Below are 13,550 nucleotides of genomic sequence, written 5' to 3'. Positions count from 1 at the left end.
CCTTAAGTTAATGTCTTCTGAGAGGGTAGAATTCCTTATTGTACACATATGGGTAATTGCTTTGAGTTAATGGGGAGGATAGATGGGCTTCTCAGGACTGGTTCGTTGAAAGTTTTTTGCCTTTCAACTATGAAACCAGCAGTACAGCATTTTTAAATGGATAAGTGTTTCATAGATAGAGTCTGAAGCCCTTTGTTATTAGTGAAGGTTTTCATCAGTAAAAGTTTATTTTTTGGTGTCACAGAAGTAGAGTATGATTACTTATATTTATCTTTTTATGATATATGCAAGGCAAGCATTTAAGTGTAATTTTATTACATTTGCATTGGTGTTCATCAGTCTTTGGTCATCTGTCTATCAAGTAGAGCTGGCATCTATATTACAATAATTTTCTTTCAAGAAGAAATGTTCAGAAATATACAGTAAGTGACCATAGTTTCAGCTTCCATGTCAGGCCAAAGGGAGGTGAACTGGTGGGGAGTGGGTAAATTAGACCCACTTGTTGTTGATCCAACTGTTAAAAACATTGTTCTCTTTTCCACCAAGCTCCTAAATTCTTATTTACTTGCCTAAATAGGAAGCTGCATAGAGTCAGAGAGATCCCAAGCTAGTAATGGAATAATGATGACCATATACTTTGTCTTCTGTAGTGGGACAACAGACATAAAGTGAGGTTGTTTGATGTAAACCAAGATGTTCACTTACGTAGTTTTCATGCTACTTAATGGGAATATGTCAGCCACCATAACATGCAATTAAAATTTAAGAGATAGTGATAATGGAGTTAGGACTGTATAGCAATTTTTCTAAATCAAATTTAGGCCTCTTGATGTCTGAGAACTTTAAAAAAGATCAAGAGCATAAATGCTATTCCTTGGTTCAGTGATTTTTTTTTTTTTAAATGTAATGTTGATACGGGATTTTTGCTCTTTTAGCTCAGCTAGGTCCAGGTTCTTGTCTCCCAGCCAGGAAAAATTAGGCGTGCAGACACCAGAGAGTGAGTGGAATAGAATTTATTAAGCAAAAGGAAAGTTCTCAGCAAAGAGACGGGTCCTGTAAAGCAGGTTCCTGGTTGTTCCCTTCCAGTTTTGAATACAAGGGCTTTTATATAAAAGCTGATAGGGCTGGATTCCCTGTTTGTATAAGGTGCGAATTCCTGGTGGCTCCACCCCATTCCCCCTGGACGCATGTGGGCACTTAGTCTGCTGAGGGCATGTTTAGGTAAGCCCCCTGTGCACGTTCCCTTATCTGCACAAAACATGGGTTAGAGGTTTGCCGGGGACCCTTCCCTTACTTTCTGCCTAAAGCAAGCTGGTTAACTCCTTTCAATGTCAAAGAAAAATTTGAGGTTTCTTCGCCACTAGCTACTGCTTCTTGTTCACTTCTATAATTTATTCTTAGTTAGTGACAAACTACTTGAGAATCATTGAATGACTTAGAATTTGTTGTGTGGAAATTAAATAATCAGTAGTTTGATAATATCAATGATTCCTAAATAACTTAAAAGCTTTTTTTTTTTTTTCCAAATTGGGTGTTAGTAGTTAGTATTATGCACAAAATGAAGATAAAATATAATTACATCATTTAATATGCCTTTTACTTTTTAGCTGCTCGAGTAAGTGAAAAAATGATCCTTTCTATTAATAACAACTTTTAAAGTTTTACAAGCTTGGTGTTTTCAAATAATTGCTAAAGGGGTAAATTACGCTGTTATTTAATAGTGAATTAAGGATCTAGGGAGAATTGTTAAGCATTTCATTTGATTATTTCAGTAAACTTTATTTTCATTAAGTCATATTGTTAAAGGCTTGAAATTCTATAAAAATTTGTTTAATGGCAGACTGACATGTTATTCATCAACCTTAGGCTCTATGTTTTTGAAAAATACGATGAGAAAAGCCCATTTGGCAAGATCAGGATCTCATAGAAAACAGGGATTTAGAAGCAAATAAATATGACATTAAATATACTTAAAATGTATGTTTAAAATAAGGGCATGACTTCCTAAAGAAACTGGAATAATGAGTATTTGCCAACTGTGTAGATACCCCTCCCCTGAGTGGTCTTCTGTTCATAAAATAATGCTGCAATATGTGATTGCCTAAGCCGACTGTACTTTGTCTTAAGGTTTTTAAACTAACTTGTAATATAATAAAAGTTAGTCATATATGTATATATAAATATATACCATATATATGTGTATTTTTTTTTCTTAAATACTGTGAAAATGCCCAGCCTTTTCAGATATTACTCTGAGGCTTAAGGGTTGATTTTCATTGCCTGGTGTTTGTTCATGTATGGAATGGCTGAGTAAGTAACACATAGTATTGGGAAGCTTAGGGGCAGGGATAGAGGGATAGGGAGCATTAATGGTTAAGTGAGTGTCCTTTTGTTTAAGGGGACAGAACATATCTCTGCCAATATAAATTGATGTCACATTTTAAAATTCTAATAAACAGAGCTGTTTTCTCAAAACATAGATTTGCTAAACCCTCATTGAGAGATTATTGAACGGCCAATTCATGTATTTCTAGAACTTACTCATAAATTTCCTCGCTTTTTGTGAGGAAAGAGTAGTTCTTTTAATTGTTCTTTTTATGGTTCTGGTAAGGCATTTTAGACAGTGTGGTTGCATATAAAATTTCTTTGCAGAATCTAAAATTCGAGCTAAAAATAGCCATTTTAAATTGATTCCATGAGTACTTTATGGGTTATACATAGTAAATTGTTGAATTTCTCCCTTCTTTGAAATAATGAGACTGCCAAGTATATCAGGAGATGAAGTGATTATCAAAAACTTCACTGATTAATAGCGAAAAGATCAAAGGAGACATAAGGTTAAGATGGCTGACTAGATGCAGCCAGGAAGTGTAGCTCCCACTGAGAGACACCAAATTTTAGAGTAAACCACCATAATCTGGGCAGATCTTCGGAGAGAAAATGCTCAGATTGGGTTGAGAGGCAATGCTAAAATGAAGGCTGAAGAGGGAGGAAGCTGGGAGCCCTGTGCTGGGTACCTGAATACCAGGGCTAGTTCCCAGCCCCAAATGGCTCTTGGGAAAGGGGTGAATGAGGAACTGAGGGAAGGCTCAGTCTCACCACCAGCCCCTGGGATCCTAGATCCTAGTTACCGAACTCCATGTCTCCCATGGATGTGTGAGCTGGCAGGGGCATCTCCCTGGGGAGCAGGCAGAGACAGGTCGTTGGATAGCATGGAGCCCGAGAGTTTTCGTGCACTGGGGAGCTCCAGCAGAGAGCAGCCATAGAGCTGCTCTGTGGGAAGGGCTCTTCATCCCTTTCTGGGAGGTGTGGACCCCAGCTGACCTTCAAGCTAGGAGAGAGTGAAACCAGCTTCCCTTTGGGACTAGGGCATATCTATTCTGCAAGCCTTCCTGCCTGCTGGCCCCACCCAGGGTCACGCTTAGCCACCCTGTAGGAGTGGGTGCACAGCACAGCCCCTGCAGCACAGCCTGAGATGTTGCTGTACCTGAGTACTTTCCCAGTGACTTGGAAGCACATTGGATCCTCCCAGTACAGCTGGAATGCCAACTCAATCCACAGGCTGTCCCAGTGCCCCCAGGGCTGCTTCATGCAGCATTTTGGGAGTAGGTAGCCAAGATCTGTGGCCAGCACTCAAGTCAGGTAGAAGGGGGCAAGATCTTCAGGTTACTGGGCTGGGGTGGGAGGGGAGCAGGGTATGCCTACCTCCACAGAGTTGATCCAGAGCGAGTGAGGCATATCTTCCTCCTGCAGCCCCTGATTAAGAAGGCCCCAGAGCCTGAAACACCTAACAAAAGAAACACAGGCACAGCATCAGTGATTGGAAGGAGGCTCCCCCAAGGCCCAGGAGCAGACCTGGTGAGGGGGCCATGTCTCTCCCCCGCCCACTGCGGAACATGCCTGGGAACATGAGGAAGAACAAAAGAGCCTCATGGTGGGGTGTTAACTTACCTAATTAATGGCCGTTACTCTTAAGCACCATCTAATGGATTGCATTGAAACTACAGCACCAAAAATTTATCCCACTACTATATGCTCCTTTGAAATCCAGCACTAGAATTTGTTACCAGAAAGTGGTCCCAATTCAGACCCCAAGAGAGGGTTTTTGGATCTCTTGCAAGAAAGAATTCAAGATGAGTCCGTAAATTGAAAAAGCAAGTTTATTAAGAAAGTAAAGGAATAAAAGAGTGGCTACTCCATAGACAGAGCAGCCCCAAGGGCTGGTGGTTGCCCATTTTTATAGTTATTTCTTGATTATATGCTAAACAAGGGATGGATTATTTATGCCTCCCCTTTTTAGAACACATAGGGGTAACTTGTTGACATTGTGTGGCACTTGTAAACTGTCATGGTGCTGGTGAGGGTATAGCAGTCAGGATGACCTGAGGTCACTCTCATTGCCATCTTGGTTTTGTTGGGTCTTAGCCAGCTTCTTTACTGCAGCCTGTATAATCAGCAAGGTCTTTATAACCTGTACCTTGTGCCAACCTCCTGTCTCATCCTGTGAATTAGAATGCCTAACCATCTGGGAATGCAGTCCAGTAGGTCTCAGCCTTATTTTACCCAGCCTTTATTCAAGATGGAGTTGCTCTGGTTTAAACGCCTTTGACATTCCCCCCCTCCCTTAAGAGAACGCTTAATCTTAAGGGTTACAGAGGGATGAAGATCAATCTTCTGTAACTTCTTGATGCTGAATAGAAGTGATGACATTCCTCCCTAATTGTCAGGGTGTCTTGCATTCAGGGTAGAGAGGAGCTCAGTCAGAAATCATTGGTACGTCAAGGGCCATTTATAATTCTTGAGTTCTGACAGAATGTGATATCTGGAATATTAATAAGTATTTAAGAAAACATTCAGTAAGCCTATTCTGCATTCCTACACAAAGAGTACAACAGCAATATATTCCACAATGGTAAAGCAAGATCAGCAAAATTATCCCAAGTAAACTAAATAAGAAGGTTTTCCGTGAACTTGGCAACTGCTGGAACCACGCTGATATGGGGTTACTAGCTGATTCCACTATGTGTCCAGAATTAGAATATTGATCTAATTTCTACATTATCCATCCCTTTTGTTTTTTTTCTGAGTGGCAGCCAGAGGTCACTGGTTGGTTCACAGGAGTAAGCAGATTTAGTCTAAATTGTAGGAAAAACCACAAAAACAACTGATGAGACTAGAATTTAATAACAGGTGTACCACAGTTCTTGCAACATAATTTTTTTCGTCTCTTCAGTTTTCTATTTTTACTTAAGACATAATAGTAAGACCAAGTTGTTTTATTATACTTGGCCTATTTGTATAAAGTGCAGCAAGAATATTTTTCACATAAGCTGCTTTTAAACTGGCTTTGATGGAACTCTGTTCCATGAAAGGAATCTTAGATAAGACTTCTTAAAAGCTGAGCCCTGCCATGGGTTTGTACCCTCAAGGACCTAGGAGTTGGGTAAATTCCTCTCCTTTTGTGGTCTGAAGATAACTTGGGGCTCCTGGGCCTGTCATACAGTGACATTTTGTTACTTACCACAGGTCAGGAACCCTGTACAGGAACTGTGTAGACAAGGTATGAGGCCAGTTTTCCCAAGGGTCTTTTATTGGCTCTATATGTTAAGTTTGATTCCTCAAAGGAAAGCACACCATTTCAGTTAAAGCCCCGGTGTATTAGTCTGTTCTCACACTGCTGACAAAGACATATCTGATATTTGGTAATTTATAAAGGAAAGAGGTTTAATTGACTCACAGTTCCACATGGCTGGAGAGACCTCACAATCATGGTGGAAGAGCAGGGGAGGTCTTACAAGGCAGCAAGCAAAAGAGAACATGTGCAGGGGAACTCCTTTTTATAAAACCATCAGATCTCATGAGACTTATTCACTATCACGTGAACGGCCTGGGGAAGACCCACCCCCACGATTCAGTTACCTCCCACCGGGTGCCTCCCATGACATGTGGGAATTATGGAACCTACAATTCAAGATGAGATTTGAGTGGGGGCACAGCCAAACCATATCATTCCACCCCAGCCCCTCCCAAATACCATGTCCTCACATTTCAAAACCAATCATCCCTTCCCAGCAGTCCCCCAAAGTCTTAACTCATTTCAGCATTAACTCAAAAGTCCACAGTCCAAAGTCTCATCCAAGACAAGGCAAGTCCCTTCCACCTGTGAACTTGTAAAATCAAAAGCAAGTTAGTTACTTCCTAGATACAGTGGAGCTACAGGCATTGAGTAAATACACTCATTCCAAATAGAAGAAATTGGCCAAAACATAAGGGCTATAATGCCCACACAAGACTGAAATCTAGCAAGGCAGTCAAATCTTAAAGCTCCAAAATGATCTCCTTTGACTCCATGTCTCACATCCAGGTCACACTGATGCAAGAGGTGGGTTCCCATGGTCTTAGGCAGAACTGCCTTTGCAGGGTACAGCCCCGCTCTTGGCCACTTTCTCGGGCTAACATTGAGTGTCTGTGGCTTTTCCAGGTCCACAGTGGAAGCTGTCAGTATATCTACCATTCTGGGGTCTAGAGGACAGTGGCCCTCTTCTCAAGCTCCACTAAGAAGCACCCCAGTAGGGCCTCTGTATGGGGACTCCCATGTTACATTTTCCTTCCACACTGACCTAGCAGAGGTTCTCCAGGAGGGCTCTACCTCTGCAGCACACCTGTGCCTGGACATCCAGATATTTCCACACATCCTCCGAAATCTAAGCCTAGGTTCCCAAACTTCAGTTCTTGATGTTTGTGCACCCACAGGCTTAACCCCACGTGGAAGCTGTCATGGCTTGAGGCTTGCACTCTCTAAAGCCACTGCCCAAGCTGTGCCTTGGCCCCTTTTAGCCACGGCTGGAGTGGCTAGAATGCAGGGCATCAAGTCCCTAGACTGCACACAGCAGGGGTGCTCTGGGCCTGGCCCAGGAAACCATTTTTTGCTCCTAGGCCTCTAGGCCTGTGTTGGAAGGGGCCACCGTGAAGGTCTCTGACATGCCCTGGAGACTTTTTCCCCATTGTGTGATTAACATTGGGCTCCTTATTATTCAAATTTCTGCAGCTGGCTTGAATTTCTCCCCAGGAAATGGGTTTTTCTTTTCTGTTGCATTGTCAGTCTGCAAATTTCCCAAACTTTTATGCTCTGTTTCCCTTTTAAAACTGAATGCTTTTAACAGCACCCAAGTCACCTCTTGAATGCTTTGCTGCTTAGAAATTTCTTCCACCAGATACCCTAAATCATCTCCCTCATGTTCAAAATTCCACAAATCTCTAGGGCAGGAGCAAAATGCCGCCAGTCTCTTTGTATAACAAGAATAACCTTTACTCTATTTCCCAACAAGTTCCTCATCTCTATCTGAGACCACCTCAGCCTGGACCTTATTGTCCATATCACTGTCCGCATTTTGGTCAAAGCCATTCAACAAGTCTCTAGGAAGTTTCAAACTTTCCCACATTTTCCTATCTTCTTCTGAGCCCTCCAAACTGTTCCAACCTGTGCCTGTTACCCATTTCCAAAGTCAGTTCCACATGTTCACATAGCATCTCACTCTACTGGTGTTGCAGGAAGTCAGGGACCCTGAATGGAGGGACCGGCTGAAGCTGCGGCAGAGGAACATAAATTGTGAAGATTTCTTGAACATTTATCAGTTCCCAAATAATGCTTTTATAATTTCTTATGCCTATCTTTACTTTAATCTCTTAATCCTGTTATCTTCATAAGCTGAGGATATACATCATCTCAGGACCATGGTGATAATTGTGTTAACTGTACAAATTGATTGTAAAACATGTGTTTGAGCAATATGAAATCAGTGCACCTTGAAAAAGAACAGAATAACAGTGACTTTTAGGGAACAAGGGAAGACAACCATTAGGTCTGACCGCCTGTGGGGTTGGGCAAAAAGAGCCATATTTTTCTTCTTGCAGACAGCCTATAAACAGACGTGCAAGTAGGAGACATATCGCTAAATTATTTTCCTAACAAGGAATATTAATATCAATACCCTGGGAAAGGAATGCATTCCTGGGGGGAGGTCTATGAACAGCCGCTCTGGGAGTGTCTGTCTTATGCAGTTGAGATAAGGACTGAGATACACCCTGGTCTCCTGCCGTACCCTCAGACTTATTAGGGTAGGGAAAAACTCTGCCCTGGTAAATTTGTGGTCAGACCGGTTCTCTGCTCTCAAACCCTGTTTTCTGTTGTTTAAGATGTTTATCAAGACAATACGTGCATCACTGAACATAGACCCTTATCAGTAGTTCTCCTTTTGCCCTTTGGCTTGTGATCTTTGTTGGACCCTTATCAGTGGTTCTGCTTTTTCCTTTTGTCTTGTTCCCTCAGAAGCATGTGATCTTTGTTCTGCTTTTTGCCTTTTAAAGCCTGTGATCTTTGTACCTACTCCCTGTTTTACACCCCCTCCCCTTTTGAAACCCTTAATAAAACTGCTGGTTTGAGGCTCAGGTGGGCATCACAGTCCTACTGATATGTGATGTCACCCCCGGCAGCCCAGCTGTAAAATTCCTCTCTTTATACTGTCTCTCTTTATTTCTCAGCCAGCCAAAACTTATGGAAAATAGAAAGAACTACATTGATATATTGGGGGCGGGTTCCCTCGATATACTGGTAACAATTTACTGTATTAGTGTGTTCTCATACTTCTGATAAAGACATTCCTGAAACTGAGTAATTTATACCCAGTTTACTTTCACATGGCTGGGGAGGGCTCATAATCATGGCAGAAGACAAAGGAGGAGCAAAGTCACATCTCACGTGGCAGCAGACAAGAGAGAGTGTGTGCAGGGGATCTCCTCTTTATAAAACCATCAGATCTCATGATACTTATTCACTATCACAGAACAGCATGGAAAAGACATGCCCCCATGATTCACTTACCTCCCACCAGATCTCTCCCATGACATATGGGAATTATGGGAGCTACAGTTCAAGATGAGATTCGAGTGGTGACACAGCCAAATCGTATTACTTGGTAAAATAACCAGTTTCTCCAATTGTGTCCTGTTACAAACAAACAAACAAACAAACAAAAAACCTAGTTTGCAAATTTGGAGAAAGTAGGTAGAAACAAATATGCTCCAAATTTTGTTCAGGGGAACTCCTCTTTATAAAACCATCAGATCTTGTGAGACTTATTCACCATCATGTGAATGGTCCAGGGAAGACCCACCCCCATGATTCAGTTACCTCCCACCAGGTCTCTCCCATGACACGTGGGAATTATGGAACCTACAGTTCAAGATGAGATTTGAGTGGGGGCACAGCCAAACCAGTAATGTAAAGTACAGGAGTATACTTTACTCAATTGTTAAAAGCTATTAATACCTCGAAAGTTTCCTTGACGCTGCAAAACAAAACAAAGGATCAGCAATGTTTGAAGCAAAGTCAAAAAGATTACTTTAGCATTCTATTAGTTGAGTTCATGCAGTTAACTCCTGTTCTGCTTGATATTTATGAACATTTTACCTTTCTATGAGAGTCCTGAAAGTTTTTTACCTCTGTTCTAATGTCACAATCACCATAGTTTTCAGAAACCTGCATTTAACTGCACCTGTCAAAGTCCTATAGCTGATTATAAACCACCTTTTGAAGAGGATTAAAACAAGACAGCAATTGTCTGTGAATGATAAAATGTCTTAGGAAGAAACCATAGTCAAAAACACAATTGACAAGGAAATTTGGTTACCTCTGTGGCATACAGTGATTTTATGTAGCAATTATAATTATTAATAACATACAGTTATTCATATTAGAATTGTAGGAGTTTCCCGTAAGTTTGGAACACATATGAAACATATTTATACAAATACAGTCCAAAGACAACGTCACTTCCTGTATGATTTTAATATACCAAATAAGTCAAATTTTACCTTTACATTAGTGTGCTATTATTGATAAACCAAATTTTTAATAAAAACTTATAAACAAATCTGTTTAACCTTAATTAGTTTGACCATAAGGTAATAGTCTCATAAACCTTTTATAATCCTTTACATTTTTTTTTAATGAGCAGACCAGTGCTATGAAAAACTCGTGCTTTTATTCCAATGTTTAATTTATGGAAAAACTGAATAATACCCTTTTAACTTTAGCCAATATGTTCACACACAGAATCTCTTTTACAATTAATTTTTCACAAACCTTCCACAACTTGCTTAAACCTTCAGCTTTATTTTATCTAACTTAAAACAATTATTTAACCTTTTAATCTTGGGAAAAAAAATCCACATTCCCCTGCCTTCTTGTAATCTTTTACCAAAAAACACATTTCACTTTCTTTACACACCTTTCATGTAAAACTGTTTTTAGTAGTCTCAATTATGTGTTACAGTGTTAACTCTTAGTGACTTTACTTTTGATGAAAACTTTGGTAAGAGATTTTAATTAGGTACTAGGTGTGGAGTCTAGGACAACAGACAGAAGTGCAGATAAGGGCGACTGTTTCCAGCATAGCTAGGGGGCATGGCTTTCCACATGTCCCAGGTCTTATCTAATATACAATGATCCAATGTAGGTAAATTGAACAGTTTTCCAAAGTCAAAGAAGCAGTTTATGACCCTAAACCATTTAGAAAACCTAATATCTGACCTGCCTAATTTGGACCAAATGTTTAAATTTTGAAGACATCTTTATTTTGTCAATAATTTTTAAAACTGCCTTCATTTCCAAAAGATTCCTAAAGTCATATGAAGTAAATGACATTACACATTTTACTTTTCTGACAAACTATTTGATTTAAGCACTTACTATTTTTAAACTAATCAAAGTTTTTTCATATATAAACATCGCACACACACACACCACGTACAAATACATAGAGAGACAGAAGGTCCAGTAGTTGTAAGATTTTTCATTTCCAGTTTTTAAGTTTCTCTTTAAAGCATGCCTTTTCCAGGGTCTAATAAGCTGACACAGCTGGAAAGCAAAACTGATTTCCAAAAATTAAGGGTCCCATTTTTATACCAGATCCTAGATCTCAAAAAGATGGAAATAACCAACCTCCCATGGGAGTCTTATCTCTCAGTGGAGAGTGAGGACATTTCTATAACTTCTAGGTTGCCGAGAGCATGTTTCTCTGATCCATACTTGCAGAGATGAGTATCTCCCATAACTGCCATTAGCTAGCCCCAAAAGTATATTTCCCACCTAGTTATTACCTACCAAAGCTCTCTCATAATGTAAAGTAATTTCTGATACCCCCAATGTCAAAAATGTCACACAATACGGTGCAAAACAGAACAGAGCCTTAAATTTTGAGAGGGATTTATCCACTTCCAATTCCTGGGCTTTTATGAGAAAAACAGAGGATTTTTTTTCCCCCCAAAATAGGGTCTGTGCTGCCTCCTCTGTTTTTTTCAAGGAGTCCCAGGCTGTTAGAGCTTGAATATATGCTTTTAATTAAGCTGATATTTAACCATAGCGCTCCTTAAAAAATGCCCTTTTAAATTTCTTCCTTTTTTTTTTTTTTCCTAGACAGAGTCTCACTCTGTCGCACTGGCTGGAGTGCAGCGGCATAATCTTTGCTCACTGCAACCTCTGCCTCCTGTGTTCAAGTGATTCTCATACCTCAGCCTCTCAAGTAGCTGGAACTACAGGCATGTACCACCATGCCTGGCTAACTTTTGTATTTGTGGTAGAGACAGGGTTTTGCCATGTTGGCCAGGCTGGTCACACCTGGCCTCAAGTGATCCACTTGCCTCGGCCTCCTAAAATGCTGGAATTACAGGCATTAGCCACCATGCCTGCCCCTTTTAAATTTCTTATTACCTGATTTTAGCCATACCAAGTGTCCAATATGTCTGGCTTTTGGGCTTTACCAAATGTAACCTCCAAGTGCTCAGAGAATGGAAAAATTCAAGTTTTGTGGAGGAGAGGAGAATTAACAAATGGTAAAGGTAAAACAGAAATCAAATCAGAAAGGACTCATTCCCTAAGCCAGGCCACCGTTGTGATGATAGAAACCAAAAGAAAGTACCGCCACATGGTTACAAGTTCATGTTCCCAAGGACATTTCTCAACATGTGGTCTCTGGGCAAGATGGTCACCCTAAGTAACAGAGAAGATTGGAAAAGAAAAGGAGAGAGAGAAAAGCATTGCCTGTGGCAGGGTGGGGAAGATGAAGAGTTCAGTGAGGCCAAAGACTCATTGCAGCCAATGCTGAATCAGAAGTTCAGTCTGCTGTTTGTCGGTCATGAAAGGATCTTTTCTGGCAGTCCCATCAGCTCTTAAGTTTCCCCCTTTAGGGAGAGAAAAAGCGCCCCATGTCTTATGGTCCCGTATATGCCTAATTCTGTCAGCCATAGCCATCAACAAAGATTGCAAGGCAGATTAATCCAAAGTGAGTACCAGTTAACATCCCATGGTGCCAAACCCATTCTTAGCTGAGAGGTACTTTACTGAAAGGGTCTTCTAACTCCCTAAATTTTAGGAAGGACTCTAACCTTCCTAAGTTGAACCTCAAACCAAGTTCGCTCAAGCGTCCTTGCCTTTTATTAAGAGGGGACTTTAACCCACTCTGTCTTAGGAGAAACTCTAAATTGGGTCTTTAACCCAATCCCATTCTTTACCCGGGCAAATGCACCCCACTTACCCAAAATTCAGCCAGTTGGTGTGTGTGTGCAGATGATTTTTCCTTTGGGTTGGAGGGTCTCCTCAATATGGTCCCTTCTATGTTTGGCCAGAAAGATGTTACCAGACGCCACCACTTACCTCAAGTTAGCCTTTGGGTCGGGAGTTTCCTCAGTATTTTTCAATCTGGGTCACCAGAAAGATGTTACTGGAAGGGGCTCCCAATCCAGACCCCAAGAGAGGGTTCTTGGATCTCGTGCAAGAAAGAATTTGAGGTGACTCCATAAAGTGAAAGCAAGTTTATTAAGAAAGTAAACTTTATAGAAAATAAATTCCAACCAAGAATTTCATATCCTGCCAAACTAAGCTTTATAAGTGAAGGAGAAACAAAATCTTCCTCAGACAAGCAATTGCTGAGGGAATACATTTCATCTAGACCAGTCTTAAAGACATCCTTAAGGAGTGCTAAACATGGAATCAAAAGAACAAAACCTGCTACAACGAAAACATATAAGTATATAACCCACAGCCATTATAAATCAACTACACAAATCAATAGCTACAACTACACAACAAATAGCTAACAACATGGTGAAAGGGTTAAACTAATACATACGAACCTTGAATGTAAATGGGCTAAATTCCACACTTAGACACAATGGCAGGTTTGATATAAAGACAAGACCCGAGCATCTGTTGTCTTCAGTAGACCCATATCACATGTAATGACATAGACAGAATCAAAGAAAAGGATGGAGAAAGACCTATCTTGCAAACGGAAAACAAAAAAGGAACAAGAGCCACTAGTCTTTTTTTTTTTTAAGATAGGATCATATTCCCACTGCCCAGATTGGAGCGTAGTGGCACGATCTCAGTCCACTGCATCCTTGACTTCCAGAGCTCAGGTGATCCTCCCACCTCAGCCTCCCAAATAGCTGGGATCACAGGCCGTGCCATCATGCCCAGCTAATTTTAGTTG

General features: G+C 40.7%; 1 protein-coding gene across 7 annotated transcripts in view; it reads left to right on the top strand.

Annotated features, from left to right (window-relative positions):
* The window catches only part of BCKDHB (branched chain keto acid dehydrogenase E1 subunit beta), a 342,628-nt gene that overhangs the window by 189,041 nt on the left and 140,037 nt on the right, over positions 1-13,550 (top strand). The window lies entirely within an intron of this gene.

The sequence above is a fragment of the Symphalangus syndactylus genome, chromosome 4, assembly GCF_028878055.3.
Source record: "Symphalangus syndactylus isolate Jambi chromosome 4, NHGRI_mSymSyn1-v2.1_pri, whole genome shotgun sequence".
NCBI classification, from domain to species: Eukaryota; Metazoa; Chordata; class Mammalia; order Primates; family Hylobatidae; genus Symphalangus; species Symphalangus syndactylus.
Note: the sequence above shows the minus strand (reverse complement) of the source record. Positions and strands in the feature narration are given on the sequence as shown.